The sequence below is a fragment of the Callithrix jacchus genome, chromosome 4, assembly GCF_049354715.1.
Source record: "Callithrix jacchus isolate 240 chromosome 4, calJac240_pri, whole genome shotgun sequence".
Taxonomy (NCBI): Eukaryota; Metazoa; Chordata; class Mammalia; order Primates; family Cebidae; genus Callithrix; species Callithrix jacchus.
The window spans coordinates 54550337-54564748 of record NC_133505.1 but is presented as its reverse complement, the minus strand read 5'-3'; the positions used below and the strand labels follow the sequence as shown (position 1 = coordinate 54564748).

General features: G+C 40.3%; 1 long non-coding RNA gene and 1 pseudogene across 2 annotated transcripts in view; one reads left to right on the top strand and one right to left on the bottom strand.

The window, feature by feature from the left end:
• LOC118152869 (uncharacterized) overlaps positions 1 to 14412 on the top strand; it is a 36792-nt gene that overhangs the window by 9543 nt on the left and 12837 nt on the right. The gene's annotated exons all lie outside the window — the stretch shown is intronic.
• On the bottom strand, positions 1035 to 2495 carry LOC108591194 (septin-11 pseudogene; annotated as a pseudogene). The gene has a single exon (XR_013534249.1). The product of XR_013534249.1 is annotated as a septin-11 pseudogene (transcript).

The following is a 14412-nucleotide window of genomic DNA, read 5'->3' as shown; positions in this document are numbered from 1 at the left end:
ATTTCTTCTTTTTTTATTGCCAAATACTGGAAGGAGACTAGGCAAGGAAGCTGGATAGGAAATGTCTACCTTCTTGCCTTATGGGTCATGTTGTGGTCCTTCCTATTTCCACCTTAAAATTTGCAAGGTCCCCTCAAATTTGTGCTGCCAATGATACAGTTTATAACAAATTTTCTAAGGAAAGTATTTGTGGACATTTTCTCATGATTAGTAAAAAATTTTATTAGAAGTACAAATATCCTGGAATCAGTCATCAGGTCCTCCCTCTAAGCCCACTGGGAACAAACTGGGGTGTGTTTATGAAAGATTCCTTATTGTTAGTGGTAAGTGGGTTGTAGAAAGCCCAACATCCTTAGTAGAAGATTTTTCTACTAAGCAATGTTATATGATCTAACCTTTAAGATCCCTGTCTGTGAGAGGATCAAGGATGCACCAGAAAATGTGAACATAATCATAGTTTTCTCACACCAGTCTACTCCAAATTGGCCAGGATTTGAAGGCAGGCATTCAGATACAGTTGCAAACCATCAGAGGAGACAGTCTGAACAGACCCACAAGCTCAAGCTTGATTAAAATGATTAAAATGAAAATGTCATGCAAGTGTAAAAATAAAATATAATGCTTGCCCACCATTCTGTCTACAGACAAATCTATCTTGGCTTCGGAGAAGTGTGGAGAAAAGACAGTGAGTTCAGGAACTGTGCACTCATGGAGATGAATAATCAAGAAAATGCAAACTCTTGTCATGGCTATGCAGGTTTTTAGGTCAGCTGCTGAGGCGGTGAGTTTTCATGTCAGACGTACAGGTAGCATTTTACCCCTTTCCTCTGTCCAAAGCGACATACAGGTACCAGGCCTGCTTTGTGCTGCCATTCAGAACAGGCATAAAAAGCAGATCATTTACTTTCCAAAAACAGTCCAGCTGCACAGTGCTTTTGCAGCTAGTCCCTTGTTCTGTCACTTTCTACCACCCAACAACATTCAGCAAAATGAGTTAATAATAGTTACTGGTGTTTGAGGAAGGGTAAAAAAAATAAAATAAAACTAAAGAACACATATGGCAGAGTTACGATATTACTGCAAAAGCAGGTGAATGCGGGAACATTCTTGACTTGCCAGGCTTTATGTGAAGCTTGCATTTTTCTTATCCTTGTCTTTCTTGGTTTGCTGGGCCCCAGATTGCTGGGCCTGGGACTGTAGTAACTGAGCCACCGCTTTCTTCTTCTGGAAGTTGTTCACTTTCTCCTCAAGCTCCTTCTTCTTGTCTTCCACTTTCTTCTTTTCTTCTTGGTGTGTCCACTTTAAAAGGTCAAACTTCTCGTGAAGCTCTTTCTCTGCCTCTTTAAGTTCAGCTTCTTTCTCCTTCACTCTCATAACAAACATTTGTCTCATTTCTTCTTCTTTCTTCTGCAGTTCACCCAGGAATTCATTCCTTTTTGCTTCATATGTCTCCTGAAGACTGAAGGGTTTGCTGTCAGGGTCGGTGTCCTTGAACCTCATCTCTTCAAGCTTACAGCGTCCGTACAGTTCGTAGTGGCGGGTGTGAGTCTGCTCTCACAAGTCTTCCATGTTCACCAGGATCAGCATCTCTCGAAGTTTCACAAAATCACAATGGTTTTCATTCTCAACCTGCACCACACCCCAAGGGTACTGCCTGGCCTTTGCCATCTTGTTGCCAATCTTCAGCTCTTCGGTGCTGCCAACCACTGCAAATGGGAGATGGACACTCGTTGTGTTAATCTTTGCCACTGTTTCCTCATCAGTGGGGAACTGATATATCTGGACCCCATTGCTGACTAGTTCACTCATGATCTTGCTCTTGAATTTGTGCAGCTCTTTCTTGGCAATGGTGTCAGCTTTCACAATTATTGGGATGATGTTCACCTTACTGTCCAGCTTTTTCATGGTGACCAGATCCAGGGATTTTAGTGAATGTCCAGTAGGGGCAATAAAGTAGAGGCAGGCATGGATCTTCATGTCATGGTAGTTGAAGAGAGATCGTTTAATCTTCAGTTCCTCTTGCACGTAGGCCTCGAACTGGGCGTCAATATATTCTACTATCAGCTTATAGCTGTCATCTTTATTTATCTGGTCTCCAAATTCCACTGTGTCAACGATGGTTAACTTCAGCCGTACGTTGCTTTCCTGAAGCTTGTAACTTCTGGCTTTTAACTGGACACCTGGTTCATTGTGAGTAGCTGGGTCACTTTCATATTTGGTGTTGAACAAGGTGTCCATTAATGTGGATTTACCAATGCCTGTCTCACCAACACAAAGGATGTTGAAACAGAATCCTTGAGAAGTAGACTTCTTGACCAGCTGGTCAGGGAGGCTGTCAAATCCCACATGGCCAGACAAAGACAAGTTTCGAAGCTCTTCATTAGACGGTGTCCGCATGGCCACAGCCATCGTGGCTGCAGCACTGGCTCCGGCTGCGCCCGGGTGCTCTCCACCGACTCGGGCTGCTGCTAGCGCTCGGGCTCCGGCTCGCCTCCCTCGCGTCTCCCTCGCGCCTGCGGTCTGCTCGCCGAAGTCACGCTCTCAGCCAGCGACATCTGCTCTGGATCTAATAAATCTTAGGTGGTGTCTGAGGACTTCTGTTTTTCACAAGCACTGAGTGTCTCATGATCAGGCATGTTTGGAAGTATCAGATTAGGTAGTAAATGGTAACCTGGTATCCTGCTGTGTTACATGGTGGAGTGCAGCTGACAGGACACCATGGGGATACTTGCATGATGGGGAGAAGCTAATATGTGAAACACGGGGCTCTGCGCACTAGGTAGAGAAGAGCCTCAGATTGGCCAGGGGTAGTTTGAGGTCACTAAATGCTTAAGGAAGGAAAGGAAGTATAGAATAATAATTGAAATTTGAATGTGTTAATTGCTTTGCAGCCTACACAATGTTTTTACGTTAGAGTCTTACTTGGTTTTCACAACTGGTCTGTAAATAAGCATTCCCTATATATCCATGTTATTTCTAAATCACAGAGGTCCAGGTGTTCGCCTAGGGTTCTATGGGAAGTTTCAGGGCTGAGCCCTGCAGTGTGTGTGCAGGAGCAGTGGATGAAGGGAGCCCTTCTCTTCTGATGCCATCAGCTGCTGACTTAACCACACATCTGACCTAGATGGCCATCAAATTTGTTCACCCTTTAAGCAACCAGGTGCCTACTGAATGAACAAAGAGGATATGGACAACATCCCTCAAATGCTAGAAAATTTAAGTTCTGCTAAATGAATATTACATACATTCCTCTAGAACCTGGCCTTACCCTGACGATTATTCAAATTGTGGTATATTTCTCTGGTCATAATGATAATAATCCCCATCACTTAACATGTGTCAGATACTGTGCTGAGTACTCTACTTGCTTTATCTCGTATATTTGATCGTAATCCTAAGAGCTTGGTATTGTAACAAGGCCTGTTTTGCAGATGAGGAAATGAAAGCTCAAATAGCTTGAAACATTGGCCCATGATTGTTCTGCTGGTGAGTGGGAAAGTGAATATTCAAATTCAGGTTTGCAGGTTCTAGGAATTGCGCTACATAACCTTTACCATAACCCCTGCCCCAACCCCACAGCTCTGACAGCCCATATTCACCAATGCACAGGCCAGCCTTGAGGCTTGAAACTGGAATTAACCTATCAAGGCACAAACTTTAAAAATCAGAAAAAAAAAGTAGAATACATATAGCCTCAAATTGTCTCCACAGCTGCTTTCAGACTCTGTGGTCTTGCTAATGGTTATACCCAAAGTCTTGGTAATGATCCTACATCTCTTGTTAATGGCTATCCAATGGGCCCCACTCTCACATGTTCTAACAATATAGGTAATCTTTAGAGGAGGATGATAAAAATAGCATGACTTTTTATAATTATATCTAAAATTTCCAGATAATTTTACATTTGATTGAAACCTCCTTGAACTTTTTAAGGCCAGCTTCCATCCCTGAAGATATCAGTTCCCTCTTTGATGTCATGTGAAAAACTGACTGGGCCCCACTCTATTTCTGACCTGGCATGAATGCCATCTGGCTTACTTAACCTAAGGCACCTGGATGTAACTGGTTTTGTTAGACACATGTAAATATCTTTTATTTAGATTATAGAAACCCAGGCATTGTAATCTCTTTTGACATCCATTAAAATAAAAGGTCTACTTGTTTCAGTGACATAATTTTTCAGAGACAAATAGAGGCTGCTTCTGTTGAAGTCACCTTTGTAGAAGGCATACAAAATCGGCTAACAGTAATGTAATTGTGTTAGTGCTTTCTGAAGGTAAAACATACAAAGAAAATGGAAAGTCTTAATTAGCACAACTCTTTATAGTAAAACCCAAAAGCTGAAAAAAGGGAGAAAATTATTATTATCAAATTATAGGGCTAGAGGAAGCACAGTTTGGAGCAGCTCATCTATGTTGCCTTCCCACACCTAGGATGTGTCCTAACAAATTCTGCAGACCCAGAAACAGATTAGGGAGCAACAAACTTTGTAAATTAAAATATTTGTTAAGAATGGAAAGTCAGAATCTGTGCTCAGCCACAAGCTGTGGCCTCAGTGAAAAAGGAGGTGGATTTCTGACCCCTTTTCTGGGAGCTAGTGGAGTTCTGGCTTCTCACTCTTCCTGTTTAGATGATAGTGGTGTCATTACTGACTGTGCCCATATATAACGTCTAGGCCCAGCTCCTCAAATTACACTTAGCATCATGGTTTCCAACCATCCTCCTAAGCTCTCAACCAGAGGTCCAGAATCTCTCTAGGGTCACCTACTGTGGTCCTGCCTCCAGGGATTTAATGGAGTCACCAAGCTACGACTCAAATCCCCTGTGTTCTCACTTTCCTCTCCACATAACTTATCATCAGCGCTCAGTGTCAATGAGCTGTCTTGCTATCATCCCTGAATTTTTGCCCTGGTAACCCACTGGTTTATAGAATCCCCCAGCCACTCATGACCTCCATAGCACTCTCCCAAGTCTTCCATACGCTCAGCAACCTCCCTCAGCTGCTCCTGCAGTCCTCAGACACATGCAAGGCCTCTCAGAGATTTACAGAAGTTGTCCACCTGTGTTAGTTTGCAAAGACTGCCATAACAAAGTACCACAGACTGGGAGGCTTTAAACAATAGCAATGTATTTTCTCATAATTCTGAAGGGTTGAAGAACTGTTAGAGTAGGCAGATAGATGCAAGCAGGCAGGGGGAGCCCCTGAATCAAGGGAGTCTGGAAAATCTCATACACAAGAGACCACCTGAAACATGCACGCCAGACAGGAGCAGAGAGGATAAGTATCTATGCAGGAAGGAACTCCCGTTAAGATACCTGGTAGTAGCTTGCTCTGCAGTTTACCTGGCAGAATGTAGCTAGATGCATGCTGATAAGGAGGGAAGGCAGCAAAAGAGAAATTCCTAAGAGATACATAGGTGCAATAAGTATGAGTTTGCCTGCTATCCAGTCTTCCAGGGGTGATGGTAATGAGCAGTGCCAACACTGGGCAGCACATGCACATCAACTGACAATAATAAGGGAGAATCCCACAACCCTGGTGTGGGAACTAGGTAGGGGAAAGGCAGGGACTTAAGGCAATAGCAGGAAAACCTAGACAAAGAAAAAAGGTAGAGACCTAAAACAGAGGCGAGAACTTCAAGAAAGAGTTCCACATAAGAAAAACTACAGTGCAGGATGATTGAGGCTGCTGGGGCCCATTCTTGCAGGAGCCCACTCTGCCCCATCTTTCAGAGTATTGTCCCTTTAAATAAACTCTCTCTCCATTTTCCTTCAGTAAAGCTCTCTGCTATCTTTGAACTGTCTCTCTTGGCTGAAATCTTTCTCCCAAAATGACTAAGGACTGAAGATTCCTCCACTTCCTAGTAACAGAATAATATCAAGGTGTCAGTGGAGTGGGTTTCCTCTGAGGGCCCCTCTCCTTGGCTTCTGGACGGCCATCTTCTCTTCATCTTTATATGGTTTTGAATTGAAATACCATTTCCTGTGGCTCACCTGCTCAGACCCTACAAATATTCTCTCAGATTCAGAATTAATCCAGGCTTCTTACTGTGGCTGATGATGCCTCACACCAAAGACCCCTGAGTAGTTGCATATTTCCCAGACCTCAGTTCCCTCCAACTGGCAATCTCATATACATCATCTTTGACAACCTGGCCTGCTACTTACCACTTTTTATTTTTGGAGACAGTCTCTTGCTCTGTCACCTAGGCTGGAGTGCAGTAGCATGATCTCAGCTCACTGCAACCTCTACCTACTGGGTTCAAGTAATTGTCCTGTCTCCGACTCCTCAGTAGCTGGGACTACAGGTGTGTGCCACCATGCCTGGCTAATTTTTGTATTTTTAGTAGAGATGAGGTTTCACAGTGTTGGCCAGATCATTCTCAAACTCCTGACCTCAGGTGATTCACTCACTTTGGCCTTCCAAAGTGTTGGGATTACAGGTGTGAGCCACCACACCCAGGATGAGTATTCTTATTTCTTCTTCTGAGAGATCTTGATAAGCTCACTTATGCCTCAGAACCTTTGCCCCATCCCCACAGCCTAAATCACCCTCCACACAAAGCTTTAAATGTCTCATCCCCATACTCATTAAATCTCTGCAAGAGAAATGCATTAATTAATAAGCTCCTCTTTATAAAACTATCAGATCTCATGAGACTTTTTCACTATCATAAGAACAGCACAGGAAAGACCCTACCCCATGATTCAATTACTTCCCACCAGGTCCCTCCCACACACATGGGAATTGTGGGAGCTACAATTTAAGATGAGATTTGGGTGGGGACACAATCAAACCATATCATCTGACTTAGAAACTTTAAAATGTTTTGTATGTTAAAAGCCAAGTTGATAACTTTGGAAAGATTTGGATTAAAGGTTGTTAGATAAAGAGGAAAAGGAAGGGAAAATAAAACAAATGAGGATAAGCAGAAAAGACTAAATTTCAACATATCCCCTATCTTCTTGAATCACTCTCTTAGACCTGAGAATAGATCAGTTCAGTCAAATAGCTGTGTCCCATTTCAGGAGGTGGCATTGCAGATGGGCTAGGCCTCTATATGCAGCACACATCTTTAGTGAGAGGTATTTCTAAGGAAATAGAAGAAAAACAAAAGTGAATGTCTGAAGCATTCTATATGCTAGTTTTTCTAGAGACTCTAAAGCATCTTCAGATGCCAGGGGCCATCTGATGGCTTTTTTTTTCTGGATTATACTTTGAATTAGGTGTTCAGGTGAGCTTTCTGAGTAGTCCATAAATCATCAGGTATGAAGGCTGTTTATCTAAGAGTTGCTGTAGTGATTTCTTCTACAGTTTATTCAAGTTGTCTGTTTCCAAAAAAAAAAAAAAAAAAAAAGCACAGGTTTGATTTCTAGTGATTCCAAGTGAGAAAAAATAGAAGAAAAATTTGAAATCATTAGTTTGAATATTTGTAACTAGGTTAAGGGTTCAATCCAAATTTTAGGAAATTATGAAAACTAAAAACTACAAACACGGCTACAATCGAATAGCAAGTGCACTATAATTTTCTTCTCAAACATAATTTTTTCTCCCCCCAGATCCCCATTTCTATCAAGCATAAATAATAGGTGGACCAATTTATTTGTAAAATAAGTTTTAGTTTTATTGTATTTGGCTTGATTCTTTGCATAAAATTCAGCAAGTATTGTGATTGACTATGTAGGTTTTTAAGCTGACTTTGCTGGAGGAAATTATGAAAAATCTCAGATTAGACTTTTAAAAGCCTTGAGGCTAGGAAGCCAAGCCAAGAGTTTGCCAACAGACTGTGGTCGTAATATCCGTATGAATTGGGTAAATTATTTTCTTCTTGAGGTCCCACAAGATCTTGCAATTCCTAGGCCTGTCAGAAGTGACATTCTTTACCTGCCTTCCTCTTATAAGATCAAAGAAACCTTATAAGAGAATCATGTAGATAAGGTGCCAGATCAGTCTTTCCAATCTCAAAGTAGTCCAGTCATAACGGAAAATATGCCCTTCTAGTCAAAGCCTTGGAAAAATAACCAGTGTCTTCAATTACATCCTGTTACAAAAGAAAAGAGATTCTTATTAAAATTATGCCAGTAACTATGTTGCCATAAATTAAAAATACTAGCAAAGAGTTTCCAAATTCTTGAGAAATCAGGCAGAGAGAAAGATAAACCTTTCAACTTTGCTCAGAAAACTATTCTTCGCCCTATTGTTGTAAGCTATAAGTAGCTCAAAAGAAAAAAAAATTTCTTCACTCTGGAAAACCAAACATAAAAAGAACCAGCAATATTTCAAACAAAGCCATAAAAAAAATTTCAGTCTGCTATTAATTAATTCCTATGTAATTCATGCTCGTTCTAATTGATATTGTTAGCAATCCCCATGAACACATCAGCTTTTTAATTAGAGTCCTGGAAGTTTTTAATCTAGTCCAATGTTTCAACTAGATTCAACTTTGATCTCCAAAGTTATCAGAAATCTGTATTCAAAAGTGCTGCTAAATACTGGTGAGAATCCTTTCCAAAAATTTCTTTGAAGAAGAAGAAAAATTGGGACTATAGCCAATTATGAACCATTCTTTGAGAAAAGTAACATAAAACGATTATTGTCTCTGGGTGACAAAAGACTTAGAAATAGCTATAAAGACACAATTATTTTAAAAATTGGTTATTCCAATGGCATACAACAATTTAATATAATAATCATAATTATTACTGATAATATATCCTAAGACATATAAGAATTTAAGGAATCTACACAACTTTGGGACACATTAATAACATATTTATACAAGTTAAACACCATTTCTAATTTGACAATGCTTCCCATATCACTTTAACATACTAATTTAACCTAATAAAAGTCTCTCTTAGAATTTCAGGATCCCTAATATACAAAAAATTAATTTTAGGTCAAAGATCAAAGTTGGAATTTGAAATATGATTTTGGAAAATGCTTAAAATGGGAACACAGGTCACTGAAAAATAACATTCACTCAATTAGCCAAAGTGATAATTCAAAGGTTTCAAAAGGTAAAATCATTTATGGTAACAGAAGACTCAATTAAAAGACCTGATAGGCTGGGTGCAGTGGCTCATGCCTGTAATCCCAACATGTTGGGAGGCAAAGGCTAGTGGCTCACCTGAAGTCAGGAGTTCAAGACAAGCCTGGCTAACATGGTGAAACCTCATTTCTACTTAAAATACAAAAAAATTAGCTGGCCATGGTGACAGGCACCTGTAATCCCAGCTACTTGGGAGGCTGAGGTATGAGAATTGCTTGAACCTAGGAGATGGAGATTGCAGTGATCCAAGACCTCACCATTTCACTCCAGCCTGGGCAACAAGAATAAAACTCCATCTCAAAAAAAAAAAAACCTGATAAAGGCAGCATGAGGCAAACAAAATCTGTCTCTCTCTTGCTCCCCCTCTTTTTTTTTGCAGTTTACTTAAAATGTAAACAAAACTATTTTGCTATCTTTTATTAATATTACACCAAAAATCATGTTCTAAAAAGAAAGTCAAGTCAAATTTCACTTTTGCATCCTTTTTCATGTTGCAAATTTCACTTCTGTATTATTCATTTTAACAATAATTTAAATAAAACATTATAAGCAGATTCATGCAATCTCAATCTGCTTGGACCACACATGATAAGATTTCCATAACTTCTTAAACATTTTCCTTTTTAGCGTCTTATAATTTTCCTCATTTTCTTTCTTTCCAACTTTCTATATCCATTCAGTTTTATTCATTATTATTTTTATTCCCTCAATTTAAAACAACTTTTAAAATCCTCTAAACTAAGCAAAATCACTTTTCCTTTAACAAAACCCACATTTTCATGCCTTCTTATAACATTTTTTAAACCAAAAATACTTTCTACTTTTCTTATTTTTTTTTTTCAGACTGAGTCTTGCTCTATCTCCAGGTGCCAGGCTGTAGTGCAGTGGTGCAATCTCGGCTCACTGCAACCCCCACCTCCTGGATTCAATTCTCCTACCTCAGCCTCCCGAGTAGCTGGGACTACAGGCACACGCCACTAGGCCCAGCTAATTTTTTTGGTATTTTTTACTAGAAATAGGGTTTCACCATGTTGGCCAGGATGGTCTCAATCTCTTGACCTTGTGATCCACCCACCTCAGCCTCCCAAAGTTCTGCAATTACAGGTGTGAGCCACCACACACGGTCTTCCTACTTTTCTTATATACTTTGCATACAGAACTGTTTATTAATATATCTAGCAGTTTTAATTACACATATTAATTATAATATTACCTTTTATTTTGGTGACCCTTGTTTTGTGAAAAACCTAGGAAACAGGCAATTTTAATTATGTGCCAGATGCAGACCCCAGGACAAGGGACAGGGCTGTGAAGACTATGCCTGAAGGATACAACTCTTCCTAGGAAGGCCAGAAGACACAACTGAGCCAGGGAGAAAGGAATCAGGCCTGGTACTCAGGCTTCACCACGGCCACTTGCTTAGACCTCAAAATCTAAAGGTTGAAATCCAAAAACATAGGCTCACAGATAGAAAATGTCATAGAAGCGACAGTCTTATGACTTTAAAACATCTATTAGAGACAGTATACACCTGTCTGACCAATAGAATCAGGGAAAACTAAAGTGTAAATTAAATTGTGAAGTTGTTTATATTTTACCAATGATTTTTAAAATTGCTTATTTATGAAAGATTACTAAAATCATGTACATTTGGAAAGCTTTTGGGCTAATTATGGGCACTCATTTATTTATAAATTAAATTGGGACAATAAATAAACATAGATGTGTACCTATGAATATATAGAAATGCAAACATAAAAAAGACTTTGAGGAAACTTAAAACTCTAAATTTTGGGAAACAGATCCAAGATGGATGAATAGGAACAGCTCTGGAGTGCAGTTCCCAGTGAGAATGCAGAGGGTGAGTGATCACCACATTTCCAAACTAGATTTTACTGCCCACAGACCAGGAGATTCCCAGGCCAAAAAGCACCATGAGCCTCCGGGATGGCTGTTTCAGCCAGCACAGCAGGTCTCCACAAAAAAACTCACACAAATCTGGGTGGCCATTTCAACTGGCACCTGGAACACCTGGGAGACAGAGCCACCCATTCAACTGAAGAAAAGGTGATGGAAACAGAGAGCCAGGTGATCTGGCTTGGTAGGTCCCAACCCCACAAAACCAGCAATCTGAAATGCTCTGGATTGAGAGTTTCACAGCAAGCACAGCTGGACCTGGGACAGTCCAGCTCTGTGGGGGGAAGGGTGTCTGCCATTACTGAGGCAGTCTACCATTACTAAGGCAATCCACCATTACAGAGACAGTCCACCATTGCTGAGGCAGACTGCAATTACTGAGGCAGACTGCCATTAATGAGGCAGTTCTAACTTTACCTCTATAAACAAAACCACGAGGAAGTTCACACAGCAGCTGGACAGAGCCCACAGCAGCTCAGCAATGCCTCTGCTGGTAGAGAAGGAAGGCTACCTCCTCGCTGGGCAGAGCATCTCTGAAAAAAGGCAGCAGCATGTCAGGAACTTATAAATAAAGCCTCACCTTCCCAGGATGGAGTACTGGGGAAAAAAAGGTGGTTATGAGTTCCACTGAAGCAGACATAAACATACCTGCCCAGCCACTCTGAATGGAACAACAGAGCTCACAGCTCAGCAATTGAGCTCCTATAAGGGTCAGACTCTCTCCTCAAGGAGATCCCTGACCCCAGTATATCCAAAGAGACACTTCATAAAGGAGAGCTCAGGCTGACAACTGGCGGGTAACCTTCTGGGACAAAGATAACAGAAGAAGAAACTGGCAGCAACCCTTACTGTTCTGCAGCTACTGCAGGTGACCCCCAGGCAAGCAGGGTCTGGAGTGGATCTCCAGCAGTCCTGCAGCAGAGGGGCCTGACTGTTAGAAGGAAAACTAAAACACAGAAAGAAATAACTTCATCAAAACAAAAAGGACGTCCACTCAGAGACCCCATCCGAAAGTCACAAACTACAAAGACCACAGGTAGATAAATTCACAAAGATGGGAAGAAACCGCTGCAAAAAGTATGGAAACACCCAAAACCAGAACATCTTTTCTCCTCCAAGGGATCACAACTCTTCACCAGCAAGGGAACAAGGCTGGATGGAGAATGAGACTGATGAATTGACAGAAACAAGCTTCAGAGAGTGTAATAACACACTTCTCTGAGCTAAAAGCACATGTTCTAACCCAATGCAAAGAAACTAAGAACCTTAAAAAAGGCTTGACAAAACACTACAAGAATAAACAGCTTAGAGAAGAATATAAATGAATTGAAGGAGCTGAAAAATACAACACAAGAACTTGGCAAAGCATACACAAGTTTCAATAGTTGAATTGACCAAGCAAAAGGAAGGACATCAGAGATTGAAGATCAACTCAATGAAATAAAACAAGAAGGGTTGAAATGAAGGAAAAAATGCTAAGGGCAGCCAGAGAGAAAGGTCAGGTTACCCACAAAGGGAAGCCCATCAGACTCACAGTGGATCTCTTGGCAGAACCCCTATAAGCCAGAAGAGAGTGGGGGCCAATATTCAACATCCTTAAAGAAAAGAACTTTCAACCTAGGATATCATATCCAGCCAAACTAAGCTTCATAAGTGAAGGAGAAATAAAATCCTTTCCAAACAAGCCATTGCTCAGAGACTTCATCACCGCCAGGCCTGCCTTACAATAGCTCCTGAAAGAAGCACTAAACATGAAAGGAACAACCAGCACCAGCCACTTCAAAAATGTACCAAATGGTAAAGACCATCAACACAATGAAGAAACTGCATCAACTAATGGGCAAAACAACCAGCTAGCATCAAAATGGCAGGATAAAATTCACGCATAACAATATTAACCTTAAATGTAAATGGGCTAAATGCGCCATTCAAAAGACACAGATTGGCAAATTGGATAAAAAGTCAAAACCCATCAGTGTGCTGTATCCAGGAAACCCATCTCATGTGCAAGGATACATATAGGCTCAGAATAAAGGGATGGAGGAAGATTTACCAAGCAAATGGAGAGTAAAAAAAAGCAGGAGTTGCAGTCCTGGTCTCTGATAAAATAGACTTTAAAGCAACAAAATCAGAAGAGACAAAGAAGGGCATTACAAAATGGTGAAAGGATCAATGCAGCAAGAAGAGCTAACGATCCTAAATATATATGCACCCAACACAGGATTACCTAGATATATAAAGCAAGTTCTTAATGACCTAAAATGAGATTTAGACTCCCACACAATAATAGTGAGAGTCTTTGACACTCCACTGTCAATGTTAGACAAATCAACGAGACAGAAAATTAACAATGATATCTAGGACTTGAACTCAGATCTGGACCAAGCACACCTAATAGATACTGACAGAACTCTCCACCCCAAATCCACAGAATATACATTCCTCTCAGCACCACATTGCATCTACTCTAAAAATGACCACATAATTGGAAAAAAATCACTCCTCAGCAAATGCAAAAGAATGGAAATCATAACATACAGTCTCTCAGATCACAGTGCAATCAAATTAGAACTCAGGATTAAGAAACTAACTCAGACTGCACAACTTCATGGTAACTGAACAACTGGCTCTTGAATGTTGACTGAGTAAACAATGAAATAAAGGCAGAAATAAAGATGTTCTTTGAAATCAAAGAGAATGAAGACACAACATACCAGAATCTCTGGGACACATTGAAAGCAGTGTCTAGAGGAAAATATATAGCAATAAATGCCCACATGAGAAGCAAGGAAAGATCTAAAATCAACACTGTATCATCAAAATTGAAAGAGCTAAAGGAACAAGAGCAAAAAAACTGAAAACCTAGCAGAAGACAAGAAATAACTAAGATCAGAGCAGAACTGAAGGAGAAAGAGACACGAAACACCCATAAAAAAATTAATAAATCCAGGAGCTGGTTTTTTGAAAAGATCAACCAAATAGACAGACCACTTGCCAGATTAATAAAAAAGAAGACAGACCAACCAATAGCTGCAATAAAAATTGATAAAGAGGATATCACTACAGATTCCACAGAAATACAAACCATTATCAGAAGTTACTACAAACAACTCTATGCACATAAACCTGTAAACATGGAAGAAATGGATCAATTCCTAGACACTACTTGAACCCTTCCAAGCCTAAACCAGGAAGAAGTCAAAACCCTGAATAGACCAATAACAAGGGCTGAAGTTGAGGCAGCAATTAAAAGCCTACCAACTAAAGAAAGCACAGGTCCAGATGGGTTCACAGCGTAATTCTACCAGACATACAAAGAAGAGCTGGTACCACTCCTTGTAAAACTATTCCAAACAATCCTAAAAGAGGGAATCCTTCCCAAATCATTTTATGATACCAACATCACCTGATACCAAAACTCAGCAGAGACTCAATAAGAAAA